The following is a 5,112-nucleotide window of genomic DNA, read 5'->3' on the forward strand; positions in this document are numbered from 1 at the left end:
TAAAATGTACTCGGAAATTTATTGCTTTTTTTGTATATATGTTATATTTCACAATTTAAAAAAGATGCTATAACAGATAAGTTCACATCCACAGAACCAGGTATTAGGACACTTACATGTCTTCACGGGGGACATGACTCAATCCCTAACAGAACAACTTACAATTTCAGGAGCATGGAGGTTTGATTTTCTTTGCTGGAAACAGTAGCATTCTTCTGTTTCCTTCTTAATGTTAGTGTTCTATGGTACAATATCTTACAAACTATTCTTAAGGAAAGAAGAAATAGAAAGCAGCAGAATCACCGCTGACGTTCACCTCTGTGAATAGATTTCTATGTTAATAAAGACCAAAAACAATCCTCAGGTTGAGGCTCAACTGAAGATATGAAGTTGAACCTGATCCATCATTAAATACAAGCATTTCAAGGTGACATGATACATGTGAAGCAGACTATTTTATCCTAGGGGTTTATTTTTTTAATTTTTAGAAATATTTTCTACTTTGTGGAATTTTGGTAAACTGGATAACTACTGTCCACACCACCACCAACCGTTTACATCTTAATCCCCAGAACCATAAACACGCCATGTTACAGGTCAAAGGGAAACTGAAGATGGACTTAAGATCGTTAGACAGCTAACTTTAAAACAGGTGGAAAACCTGGGGGTGCAAGGGTAGTTCAGTGGTAGAATTCTCGCCTACCATGTGGGAGACCCGGGTTTGATTCCCGGCCCATGCACTTCCCAAAAAACAAGCAAACAAGCAAAGCCAAAAAACAAAAACCAAACAAACAAAAACTCAACAAATTGTGCTGCAATGACAGAATACTCCGTGACCCTGCCATACAGCATATAAAAAAATAATAAAATGAGTGGATAATTCTTCATGGTCTGCATGGGCCTAATATAATCACAAGGGTTCTTAAAACTAGAAGGCAGGAAGAAGAGGAGGTCAGAGCCATATGATGTGATGAGAACTTGAGCCACAATTGCTGGCTTTGAAGATGGAAGAAGGGGCCATAAGCCAAGGAATAATGTCAGCCTCTAAAGCCAGAAAAGACAAAGAAACAGATTTTCCCTTAGAGCCTCAAAAAGTAATGCAGCCCTGTTGACATCTTGATTTTAGCCCAGTAAAACCCATGTCTGACTTCTAACCTACAGAACTATAAGATAATAAAATTATTTTGCTGTGAGTCACTAAACTCATTCCAGCAGCAATAGGAAACTAACACAAGCCCCATACACAAACATATTTATGAAACAAAAGGCATATGAAATAACAATTAACTGCATGGGATGCTCTCTGACAGTTTCTATTCAATTCTAGGATTTTTTTTTTAATTTTAATACAAAGGAAATGCTAGGTCTTGGGCTGCATGATCACTAGGGGTGTCACAGTACCCTGGTTGGAATACACTGTCATAGGTCATTAGATAAGGATTCTTCTGGTAGACCTTAAATGTTAATAAAGAAGAAAATTAATTACAATTTTAGAAAAATCATCAAAATGATTGCTACAACCATACTCAAGACATGGATGAATTTTTAAATAACTTAGTGTTTGCTGACTTAGAAGACACACTGCCTATTTGTATGCCACACTCACATACTAAGGGCCAGCAAGCAGACAAGAGCCAGTAAAACATCCTAGAGAACAGCTGAAGGGACAGCTTCTTAACAGTCTCTGGGTCTCCCTGGGTTCAGTATAATTTACAAGCCAAAGTCAAGTAAGCCTGGGGGCAAGTTTTCTGAAAACTGCTTAGCATAGCTCCAGAGCCCCCACAGATGTAGAGAAACATAGAACACTGTGCTAACAATACTAAACATAATGACAGACGGACAGTGATGAAAGAACATTACCAGTCGTCATTATTGCTCTGACTTTTACATCAGTGCCTGCCCCATTGCACATTACGTGAATTCAGTGTTGGGATGAAAATCCTTAATATTTGTGTTGGAATATATCTAGGGGTATCACATTCTCAGGTGAAACAAATTCTGCCTTTATAAGTTATGTTAAACTGGCATGTTGTTTATGCTCTCCAAATCTTGGTCCTATCAACTTTAAAACAGATGTCAAAAAATGCCCTGAAAAGATTTAAAATGATATATGTATAGGGTCTAACAAGGTTGCCTGGCACATAGGACAGGCCAAGCCATTGAAAATTATTTTTCATTAGTTTGTTCACTCATTCATTTTTGGCTGAGGTTAACCAATTCCTCAGTTCTTCGGGTTGTGTGTTGAGTACCACCCTAGCAACCAAAAGGAGGTTCCTACAAATATGTCTCTCTTGGATTGTTATTTTTGATAGTGATACCAATGTTCCTGCCAGCGACACACAATGGGACAAAATCCATAGCATATACAATGCTCTGGAAGAAGCCTGGCAGCCCATATACATAAGACAGACCTTGAACTACAGTTAATTTCCAGGAACAGGTAAAGGTGACAAAAGCATGCATCTCACCCCACAGGATATTAGGTGTCTCTTGTCCTTCTGCTACCTTTGTTTAATGCCTGGCTCTCAAATCTTTTCAGTCTCTAGCATCTGGAATAACCCACGGCAGAGGTCAGCAAACACCTTTGAGTGAATAAATGAATGAGTAAATAATTAAAGAGATGAACTGCATTGACTTTCCCACATTTTCTAGGTTCTCTCAGCCTTGGCATTGTTGATATTTTGGATGATAATCCTTTGTTGTGGACTGCTGCCCTGGGCATTCTAGGATGCTTAGCAGTATTCCTAGCCTCTCCCTTCTAGATGCCAGTAGCACCCCCACAATTGTGACAACCGAAAATGTCACCAGGCATTGCTAAACTTGGGGCAAAATTACCCTGGGTGGAAAACCACCGGTATGGAATAGAGCCTTTCAACACTGGCTGTATATCAGAATATTTGAGAAGCCTTAAAAAGAAATTAAGCCACGCCTCAAATCAGCTAAATCATGCTCACTTGGCGTAGCATCTAGTCATTAGAATTTTTTTTAAAGATCCTTGGGTGATTCCAATGAGCAGCCAAATGTTGAGAACCACTTGTCAAGATACTTGCAACTAAAAACATGGTCCGTGGACTAGCAACTGATGGTCACAGGCATCACCCAGGAGCTTGTCAGAAATGCGGTCTCCATCCCTACCCCAGACCTACCACATCTGTCACGGTCTGATCAAGAGACAGAAATTACACCAGTTATTTGAAAAGTGATAGTTTACTACAAAGAACTGTTAGCTAGGTATAAATGTTTTAATTAGGTAATGAAAGAGTAAAAGTAAAGCTCTAATATATTAGGGAGGAGGAGCTGCAGGAAGCAGCTACCAACTTTAAGTTTGCAGGAACAAATGAAAGATTAGAATCCTTGAAAAGGGGGGATGTTGCTCAGCCAGTGCTGGGGTCCCTGAAGGGAGATTCATTCTGAGAGTGTTGGTAAAACTTCACACTGTATGCTGCTGCCACCAGAAAAACTGCTGCTGCTGGGCTGAAGAAGCATTGCCAGGATAGTGGGCATAGGAGCCCCAAGCAGGACTGGTCCCTTCCTTCTCCCGCTTTGTGCTCTCCCTCTAACAGCCCCTATTGGAAAAGTCTAAAATAGAACCTGCTGGCAAAGCAGACATGTGGTTAGAAGGGTTGATCCCCAGCAACAAAAAGCAGAATACAGATGGGTGGGTTTGGAGCCTGAGAAATCTAAGCTTAATAACTAGTACATCCACTGAGTCAAAACCTGCATTTTCACAAGATCCCCAGGGGATTCTCATGCACATTATACATGGGAAGTCCTGCTTTAGAAGATTTTACTTCTTTTATCTCATCTGATTACTAAGCAAGTCCATCAGTAGCTTGGCAGCAACCCCCATTTAAAAATAATCACGATTCACTCCCTAATACCAGTGACACAAAACACAACTTTTAGGGAGGTTTATGGTCTTACATGTAAAGAGTATTTTCAGTGGGCGAATGTTTTTTGGTTGTTTTTTCTCCTTTTGTTTAACAGTATCACAAACAAAAGCAAATTACCATCCTTTTGTTTCTTGGGGCTTCCTTAAATGGCTGTGTGAAATTCAAAACTTTCAAATGTGCAATAAATATCAACAAAACAGGGATCCCCTCAAGGAGAGTCTGCATCTTTTAACTCACCGGAGGGTTAGTGAGGCCAAGCCCTCAATATTTCTTTCCAACGCAGGCACTTCAGCTGCTGGCGGAGTCTGGAGTGTCTCACTCCGGCAGGCATCTGGCAAACGTCTCGTTAGCCAGGCATACCAGGCAGGAGAGCAGGGCGGCTTCGTGCCAACCCACGGACAGGGCTGAGGGAAAAGACTGGTGAGCCCATGTCCTCCTTCCAAGCATCAGGCCTCTTGGCATGCCAAGGGCTGCATATTCCCAGGACAGGGTCTATTTGTGAATGTTCCCGATACATGTCTGCCCCCCAGTGGACGATCCCTAACTCCTACGTTTTGCCTGACTAATTGTAACATGTAGCATTGTGAATTTATTCAAAGCTGAAGTATAATTATTATTGAAAACTACTGATCCTTTTAATAAACATATTACAAATGAATTTACAGTGGATTATATCCACACATGTGTGGGTTAGAGTAAAATATATGTGCATGTATATTCAACTTCATATGACTGGAAATTTATAGTATGCTTTTACAATGAGAGTACAACCCGTGAAAGTGTGAATCAAAAAGTGATTTTTTTTTTAATCCGGGAGATTTGTTCAGCTTTTAGTTTCAAACAAAGTTCTAAGGTGTTCACGGGTAGGCCAGTGGTTAGAACGCCCGCCTTTCGTGAGCGATACCCGGACTGTGCACCCCCCCAAAAAACGCCCTTAAAATTCTATTTCTACATTTACATGAAGTAAAAAAAAAAAAAAGTACGTACCGTAAAAAGCATCAGTGATTTTGATTCAAAGGTTCTCATTTTTGTTAATTTGCCAAGACGATTTTATTTTATAAGACCGCTGTGCTTGTGTATCAGATTGTTTTCCTCACAAGTTTTATGAGTCATGGGGATTCCAAGAGTTTCACACTCATCTAAACTTCTGACATTTAGGGATTCTTTTATTTGAGTGTAGATGAATATAAGTTTAAGCCAGATGGATAAATGTGCTGAT

At 40.1% G+C, this 5,112-nt stretch overlaps 1 non-coding gene across 1 annotated transcript; it reads left to right on the forward strand.

Annotated features, from left to right (window-relative positions):
* The first annotated feature begins 669 nt into the window (after positions 1 to 669).
* On the forward strand, positions 670 to 740 carry TRNAG-ACC (transfer RNA glycine (anticodon ACC)). Its single transcript has one exon. It is a non-coding gene; the product is annotated as a tRNA-Gly (tRNA).
* The last annotated feature ends 4,372 nt before the right edge of the window (positions 741 to 5,112 follow it).

The sequence above is a fragment of the Tamandua tetradactyla genome, chromosome 5 (assembly GCF_023851605.1).
Source record: "Tamandua tetradactyla isolate mTamTet1 chromosome 5, mTamTet1.pri, whole genome shotgun sequence".
In the NCBI taxonomy this organism is placed as follows: Eukaryota; Metazoa; Chordata; class Mammalia; order Pilosa; family Myrmecophagidae; genus Tamandua; species Tamandua tetradactyla.